General features: G+C 39.5%; 1 non-coding gene across 1 annotated transcript; it reads left to right on the top strand.

The window, feature by feature from the left end:
- The first annotated feature begins 8,031 nt into the window (after positions 1-8,031).
- On the top strand, positions 8,032-8,138 carry LOC118483382. Its single transcript, XR_004870670.1, has one exon. It is a non-coding gene; the product is annotated as a small nucleolar RNA R71 (small nucleolar RNA).
- Positions 8,139-9,206: the final 1,068 nt, after the last annotated feature.

The raw sequence follows: 9,206 nt of genomic DNA, 5'->3' as shown, positions 1-9,206 counted from the left end.
CAATGACTTAACCGTTTAAAAGTCAAAGCGTTTATCGAAAACGCTTGACTTTCGGTTATAACCGTTAAAATTTAAACTAAGCATGAAAGGACACTTATATAAGGTCCAAGCAAGGAGGGAATTGATCTTGGATGTTCAAGTATGAAGCACAAGGGCCCCAACTTAGAACAATGAGATCAAGGGGTGAATGAGAGCAAAAATTAGAGGGGTATTTATAGGTTTTTGAGAACCGTTAGGATCGTTTCTCGTAAACCGAGATCAAATCTGAGCCATACACCTCCTACCCATGGTTTACTAAACAATGAGCAGCCCCTAGAATCAAAAGTGTGAGACAAAGAGCAAAACAACAGCTGGTTTCTGGATTTTCTGGAACTGGCAACCTCATGCGGACCGTATGGGTTTCTGGATGCGGTCCGCATCCACCAGCCCAGCTCATAAATTTCATTTGTTATCACTTTTGGCCCCTGCACTTGATAAATGTCATTTCTGATACTTTTAAGGCCCGTTAAACCATTTTTAAGGCTCTACAATGATGCCTAAGCATAGAGAACATAAAACATGCTCAAAAATATGCCGGATGTCGGTTCGTTTGGTCGTACGGTCCCGTTGTTCGGCTAATTACGACGAAACACGGACGGACGCTAAAAACGATCCAAATTACGCGACGAATGGAATTTTATCAAGCCAAACATTAAAATAAAATACTTTAGTGCTTACATAAATTTTTGGGTGTCCGGGGATATTCAGAATGCAAGATATGCGCGAAAATGCAAACTTGTGCACTTTTTGACACTTTTAGTCCCTGCATGACGTAAAAGTTTAGTTTTGCGCACCAAACACCTCTAAGCCTATATATAAGCTATATAAAGAATAAATAGGGTATGATTAACTCATGGACATATTCCGGAAGGTCCGTTACCATACGAATCGACCTACTTTTGCAGTTTGACGCAATTAGTCCTTTAATTGCGTAAAGTAGCGCAAAATGTCATTTAATGATATCCAAGCCTTCCATGGCCCATAATGGGCATTCCCAAGCATATTTTTAAATATTACTACGCTCCCGTTCTCTGAAATGGTCACTGAAAGGCGTAGATTCAAAAGTTGACGCTTTAGGCCCCTCTATTGCGTAAACTTGCACATCTCACCATTTAATAGCATTGAAGCCTTATCTAATCCATATTAGGCATTCTTGGAAGTATTATTAAACATCACGATGCTTCGGGTTCGCTAAGAGGTCATTCAGAGGTATAATTAAACATATTGACACTTTTAGTCCCTCTAACTTGCAAAGTTGCGCGTAACTTTACTTATAGGCATAAAAACCTTAGACGGCCATTATTTGGCATTCCCAAGAGTAGAATCAAATATCATGAAGCTCCCGGTTTGTTAAAAGGTCATTCAGAGGTAAGAATTAACATGTTGACGCTTTTAATCCTTTATTGCGCAACTTTCAATTAATTACGCAAACGGCTACACTCGATCACCAAGTGGCTCATTTGTGAACATAAATATCGTGAGAGGTTATTTAGAAACTTATTTTAGGTATGTTAACACTTCCAGTCCTTTCATAATCAAAGTTTTTGATTTTTCGAAAAATTAGTCCCTAAATTTCAATATTGGACTTTATTATGGTTCATTACACGTGTCAATACATCATTGGACGTGATTTTACGAGGTGTTACAAGGTGCAATGCTTGTATACTTTTTGTCATCCTAGATAAAAACAAAAGGATGAACAACTCAATTAAAATGAGGAAAACTTGGAAGAAATCTAAACTAGAATGAAGAAAAGTTGACAACATATTAGATCCACCAAGCACATTGATGAGTACCAACACTAATTACATCAATCCAAAAACTAAAAATCTTATATCTAATGAAAATTTAACCCTAAGACCTTCATCATCCATAAAATATATATCATGTAGAAGAAAACCATTACCATACCTTAAGTATACCCACCATTATCCGCATGCAAAATGGAAATTTGCAAAGATGGTATCGCTTCCAGCTCAATAGAACCATAACTTTGTTTAGTTACAAGCTCAAGAAAACAGCAACACAACATCCTTCAAAACTGAAAGAATAATTTGATTCAAGCATATTGTTTCATAAGAAGACTTTAATAAATTTTGTAAATCATATCATAACCCTAAAACAATAAGATTCGAAAAATTGCAATTGTAAATCATAACATAACCCTAAAACAATAAGATTCGAAAAACTGATTGCAATTTTCATATCAAATTCAAAAGGATACATACTGAACGTAAGCATTGATAAGAAGAATCCATTGTACCTAATCAGATTTAAAATTGAAATGAGTTAAACATAATTGGATAAGCGAACAAATGTAACATAACTTACCCATGTGATGCAAAATAGGTAATCCCCCTCTGCAACTTGAATTAAAGATTTCAAAAGTAAACTCAGTAATAAACCACTAAAAAGTAACTCTTTGAATGCTGACAAATTGCTGATAAAATGAAAGTATACTGCAGTAAGACCATTACTCAGTTATTCAGTTTTGAGGTAAAAATCAAGCCAAAACTATTTAAAATCAAACCATATTACATACTCGGTTATTTAGTGTTGACGAAAGATTTTTAATTTGGTTCAAACTTTATAAACCAAATCAAATGATGGTTAGTTAAATTTGTATTACTTAACCCAATCCAATTGCCATTTTGACACAATCTTATTCAACCCAGCCCAACAGTGAACATGAGGTTAGAGCGACCCGAATTCAGTTGAAAATATACCAATTAACCCTAGTATATATGTCACACCCCCAAAATCCACCCACGGAGTATCACCGCTTGGGAGCGTGACTGACCAGGATCAAGCCACCAATCATATAGAACAACGTAAATGATAAAAGTAAATGTAATTTAACCAAACCGATCCCTATGAGAGGTGTTCAAAACATAAGTATAAATTCAACGTTTATGATGTGCGTGAAGTGTGTTATATTTTAGATATATAATTAAGCCCTTTTTACACTTTTAGCCAAGTTTTAAATTTATAAAACACGATATTTACTAACACTAAACACACATATGGGCAAGTGCACCCATCGTGGACGTAGTATAGTGTTGGTAAGATACCGAGGTCGTCCAAGGACACAAGAGCTTTTAATACCTGTTTATCCTCAACGTCTAATCAAATCAAAAAGTTAGAAAAATGTTTTTAAACTAAGAAAATAAAAACTAACTAAATGCTGAAAAATAAAAATAAAATAAAAACAGATAGACAAGATGAATCACTTGGATCCGACTCGTGTATTAGTATAACCTTTGATTATTTTCGCACTTTTGCACTTGTTTAAGAGATTATCTTAGTTATTGTAGTAGGCCCCTCTTTTGAAGGCGACGTTACCGTCAACCCAGTAGTTTGAGTCAGCAAGGATACAATCCTAAAGGGTTGGATTATTGGAAGATAATGAATTAAGTTATTAATGCAAATTATGGTAGGCCCCGCTTTTGGCGGTGACATTACCCTCGGCTAAGTAGTCTGAGTCAGCAGGGATACAGTCCTAAATAGCCGGGTTATAGTATTAATAGTAGTTAACTTATGAGGGGGTCAAAGAGTTTGGATCCCCGCCATCCAATACCTATGGGCATTGAAGGAGATCCTACTAAATTTGACCCAGGTCCCTTGCAGGACCTCTAAACGCTGAACAAGGGCAAGACCCTTACCAAACCGTTCCCTTAACCCCCGACCAGGTAGCCAACATACCTCCATATAGACCGTGGAGATATGAATGGTGAAAATCTTTTATTTTATATAGACAGTAAAATAATGCCAAGACACCACGGACAAACGACAAGGAAAGATCACCTTCAACATAAGCAACTAGTTATTAAAGTCATTAATACAAAACCAAATAAAAAGTGCAAAAGATTAAAAGTAAAAAGTATTATACTAAACACTTGTCTTCACCAAGTGATGTAAGAGACTTAGGCAAACATGGCCTTGATTGTCAAGAACTCTTACTATCAATCTTGGATCCCGAGACGACTCACACACTCTACGATGGACAATGGATGATGGTGGTGGATGATGGTGTTATGGTGGTGGTGGATGGTGGATGAAGTGTGAGAGAGGTGGTGTGCCAAGGGATGAGTTGGAATGAAACCAAGCACTCCTATTTATAGGCTGAACAGAAGGCTGGGCACGGCCCCGTGTCCGCTGGACACGCCCCCGTGCCCGTCTGACACTCTCTCTCTTCATTAATTGTAATTCGCAATTACAATTAATGCGCCTGCTGTACTTTCGCTACGCCCCCGTGCTCACTGGACACGGCCCCGTGGTGGGCAATAGCAGCTTCTACAGGTTTGTCTTTTCTGCTGCTTCTTGGGCACGGCCCCGTGCTGGCTGAGCACGGGGCGTGTTCAGTCTTCTGTTTTCTCTTCTTTGCTTGGGAGGATGCCGTTGAGGGTTTGGGCAGTCTACTTTTATCCCTTTTCTTGTACTTATGTTAGATTTAGCTGTCTTTTTGCTTCTTTTGTGAATTTGAGCTCATTTCATCCTGAAAATACAAAAGGAAGACAAAAACACTCTTTTTCCAATATTAGTACTTAAAAAGGGTTAGTTTTATGCCTCATTTGATGTAATTTATATGTTGCATTTTACACACATCAAATACCCCCACACTTGAACTTTTGCTTGTCCTCAAGCAAAACTCTTTAAATGTGGCTTAAACTCCCAAATGGAATGGGTAGAAGAGAAGGTTTTTGGCTTGTCATAGAGTGTCGGGAATCCAAGATTTTTTTGGGCTTTATTTTTATTTATTTACAATCCTATTCGTTATGATTTATTTAGAACGTTTCATAAGATAAATTACTTATTTGGGCATAACATGCCTTTTTTAAATTTCATTTATATACAAGTTCACATACCACACGGGAGAAATCACTCAACACTCGGCCGAAGGTGTATTTTTTTAGTGAATCACTCGAGTGCGGCATGGAACTTACGCCTACCATAGGCTTGCCAAGCAATCAATCCTCCTCCTTTTTAACTTTATACCTTTGTAAATATCAAGAGGACTTTTTGGGTGAAGGGTTAGGCTTGGGCTAAAGGTGGGTGGTTGGGTTAGTGGTTAGTAAAAGGGCGAAAAGCGTAAAAAGTGTCGGTTTTCGTAAAACACTTTGTTTTTAGTGACTTTTTATTTTGAAGTATTTCTCCAAACAAGCTTTTGTTTGCATAGCTTTGTTTGTTTTTAACTTCATCATTTTTTTTCATCACATAAAAGAACGAGCTTGCGAAAAACCGAGCTTATTACTAAAATAAAGGGTGAAAAATAAAAAGGGTTTTTGGTGGGTAAAAAGGATTTAGGGTAAAGAAACGAAAGGTTTAGGCTCAAAGGGGTTAACTAGGGGGATTTTGGGTAGGTGGTAAAAAATTGAAAAATAATGGTGTAGAAAGAAAAATGGTTAGTCCTAATGCCTCCATCATTTACTTACTTGGGTTTAAGTTGGTAAGGATCGGGAATGAATCGTCGTGGCAAGTTCTAAAGTTGTAAGAACCAAGCGGCTATTCACACAAGAAATGAAAAATGAGCATTTAGTCTAAGGATGTAAATTTGTATGCTCAATAAAGGCTCAAAACTCACTTTTGTGGGAATGGGTTTTTAATGCGATCAAGTATATATAATCAAATTTTTAACTAAACTTGTTATGCCGTTTCATAATTTTCTTATGTTGGTTCTTGTTATCACGACGCTCTCGGTTGTAAATTTTATAAAAATATAACCTTATTAATCTTGGGATTCCTAACTTAAACTTTAGACAAGTAAAAAAAAATGAAAATTTTTTAAAAAAATTGGGGTGTTTAGCGGTTCCAATAGAGTTTTGTGTAAGGCTTGTTGTTAGGACTTGCAAAATTTCAAGGTGTTAGCTTCCCCCCACACTTAAATTACACATTGTCCTCAATGTGTCCCAAAAATAAATTTTTAGGTTGATTGGATATGTAATGTGGTGTTAAAAAGCAAAGATTTATGTTACTGGCAGTCTGGACACGGCCCCGTGTTCAGGTGCCAGTAACAGAAATTAAAGAAATGAGACAGAAGCCTGGACACGGGGGCGTGTCTGGTGAACACGGCCCGTGTCCAGTTACCTGAACTGGGCGTTTTTTCTGTAGGTGGCTCAACACGGGGCCGTGTTGGTTGAGCACGGCCCGTGTTGAGCCTTCTGTAATGGAGATTTGTGTCGGGTTGCCTCGTCCTTGTGCATGGGGCTATTTTTCTCGTTCCCTTTTTCATCCATTACCACCATGAGTGTGTTTTATTCCTGCAAATTAAAATTAAAAGATTAAACTAAACTAAGGATAGTTCCGCGGAATGCCTCCGTGGTGCGCCACGTTTATAAGGGTCCTTGGCTAGACCCAATGTGAGGTTATATATTTTCTGAGTGGGATGCTTGGCGTCTCATGTTACATCGTCGGAGAGCAGCATCCAAACTCGAATCAATAACCTTCATGTAATTGACCGGGTCGTCGTCCTCTATTCTCTTCCCTACTCCGAATTTTACTTCATCATCCCCATACCTCAAGGTGAGTGTTCCGTCATTCATATCTACCACTGCTTGCGCGGTGGCCAGAAATGGTCTCCCTAGTATGAGGGGGACCTCGGTGTCTTCCTCCATATCGAGTATGACAAAGTCGGCTGGGTAGACGAATTTGCTTACCTTTACCAAGACATTTTCAATGACACCTTGCGGGAATTTGACGGATCGATCAGCAAGTTGTATGCTCATTTTTGTAGGACTCGTTGTTCCTAGGCCGAGTCTTTTAAACATTGATGAGGGCATGAGGTTAATGCTAGCTCCAAGGTCGGCTAGTGCATTACGAACGGGGGATTCCCCGATTGAGCAGGGAATCGTGAAGCTTCCGGGATCGATTTTCTTTTGGGGAAGTTTATTGAGTACGAGGGCAGAGCATTCTTCGCCTAATTTAACTAATTGCAAAGTTTCAATTTTCTTTTTATGAGTGAGGAAGTCCCTCATGAACTTAGAGTATTTGGGCATTTGGGTTAGGACATCAATAAAAGGAATATTGACATGCAATTGTTTTAATATACTTTCGAACTTCGCGAATTGCTCATTGGTCTTTTGACGAATTAACCTACCGGGGTACGGAACTCGAGGAGCCTTGGTAGGCTCTGGTGATGGAGGGGAGTTCTTTTCCTGCAGAGGTGTGGGTACCGTTTCTTCTGGCGGCGGCGCTTCTGCAGGCCCTACGGTGCGGTTTCGTAGCGTGATGAGATGAACTTGCGCTTTTGGGTTTGTTTCGGTATTGCTAGGTAATGCGCCTTGCGGTCTCCCGGCAAAATTTTGAGCTATTTGATTTAATTGTTTTTCTATGTTTTGAATACTAGCTTGTTGATTTCTAAAATTTGATTCCAATTGTAGAAATCTTTCCGAGTTTTTCTTTTCAGTGTCGGAGATGAGGCGAGATACAGTATCTTCAAGCCTTTCTCGTCCACTTTGTTGTTGAGTGAAATTTTGTGACTCATTTCTTGGTTGTTGAAAGTTTGTTCGTTGGGTTTGTTGGTTACTACTATTGCCGGGTTCTCTCCAACCAAGGTTTGGGTGGTTTCGCCATCCTTGGTTGTAAGCGCCCGTTGGAGGACCCGACGGCCTAGGTCTATTATCAATGTAGTTTACCGATTCCTGTTGATCGTCCGTTTCTTTCATACAACTCCAATTTTCATGTGGCCCACCACACCCTTCACAAGCCATAACCGAGACTGTTTTTGTCATTTCCAATTTTTTTATTTTTGAAGAAAGGGCCTCAATTTGGGCTTGTAAAGAAGTGCTTTCATTGACCTTATGGGCGCCCGGGGCAATAGATTTATTGCCTCGGGGGGTGTGCCATTGAAAATTGGTTTGAGCAATTTCCTCAATTTGGTTATATATTTCATGCGGGCGTCGATTACCTAAAAGTCCCCCGGAGCTAGAATCAAGTGTCTGCCTTGTGTGTGGCAACAGTCCATTATAGAAAGTGGATACTTGTTGCCATATCGCAAGGCCATGATGTGGACACTTGCGTAATAACTCCTTGAACCTTTCCCAAGTTTCATATAAGGATTCCCCGTCCTCTTGTGAATATGTATTAATTTCAGTCATTAATTTAGCCGTTTTAGCGGGAGGGAAATACTTATATAGAAATTTTTGGGCTAGTTCATCCCAGGTGTTTACCGATCCAGCTGGGAGGGCGTTGAGCCAAGCTTTCGCTCGGTCTTTTAGTGAGAAAGGAAACATTCGGAGGCGGATGGCGTCATTTGATGCTCCATTGATCCGAAAGGTATCACATATTTCTAAGAAATTAGTAATATGTAGATGGGGATCCTCGTCCGCAAGCCCATGGAAGGTTGCGGAGTTTTGGAGCATTTGTATCAAATGCGGCCGAAGTTCGAAGTTATTAGCTTCAACATTCGGAGCATTGATAGCGGCGCCTAGGTTACCTACGGTGGGTCGTAGATAATCCATGAGGGTACGTTGGTCCGCCATTGGAGGTGGATCACCTGAAACTTTCTCTTGGTTTTTAGCTTTTAATCTTTTTCTAAGAAAGCGTTCGGGTTCTTCTAGAGGTTCTTTTATGTCCTTATTAGAACTGGAGCTCATACACTATGTGGGATTGGCGTCTGGTTCCAAGTCCTGCAATAAAAACAGAAAAGAAGGCTGGTCAGAAGATTCACCACGGCCCCGTGTTCAGCGAACACGGCCCGTGGTCGGAGTTACAGTGTTTGTTTTCCAGATCCCAGTTACTGGAAGTTGGACACGGCCCCGTGGTCAGCCTTCTGTAACTTGGAAAACTAAAAACTGCCAGTAACGATGCTGGGCACGGCCCGTGTCCGACCAGGCACGGCCCGTGCTGAGTTCTGCAGAAGCTGAAAAACTAAAAAAAAATCCTAAAAAATTAAAAAGAAAAATAAAAATATGATTAGTCCGTTGATTCCTAACTTTCTTAAAATCCTTGTGTCCCCGGCAACGGCGCCAAAAACTTGATGTGCGTGAAGTGTGTTATATTTTAGATATATAATTAAGCCCTTTTTACACCTTTAGCCAAGTTTTAAATTTATAAAACACGATATTTACTAACACTAAACACACATATGGGCAAGTGCACCCATCGTGGACGTAGTATAGTGTTGGTAAGATACTGAGGTCGTCCAAGGACACAAGAGCTTTTAATACCGG

Source organism: Helianthus annuus, chromosome 10 (genome assembly GCF_002127325.2).
Source record: "Helianthus annuus cultivar XRQ/B chromosome 10, HanXRQr2.0-SUNRISE, whole genome shotgun sequence".
Taxonomy (NCBI): Eukaryota; Viridiplantae; Streptophyta; class Magnoliopsida; order Asterales; family Asteraceae; genus Helianthus; species Helianthus annuus.
This window is presented reverse-complemented; position numbering and strand designations above follow the sequence as displayed.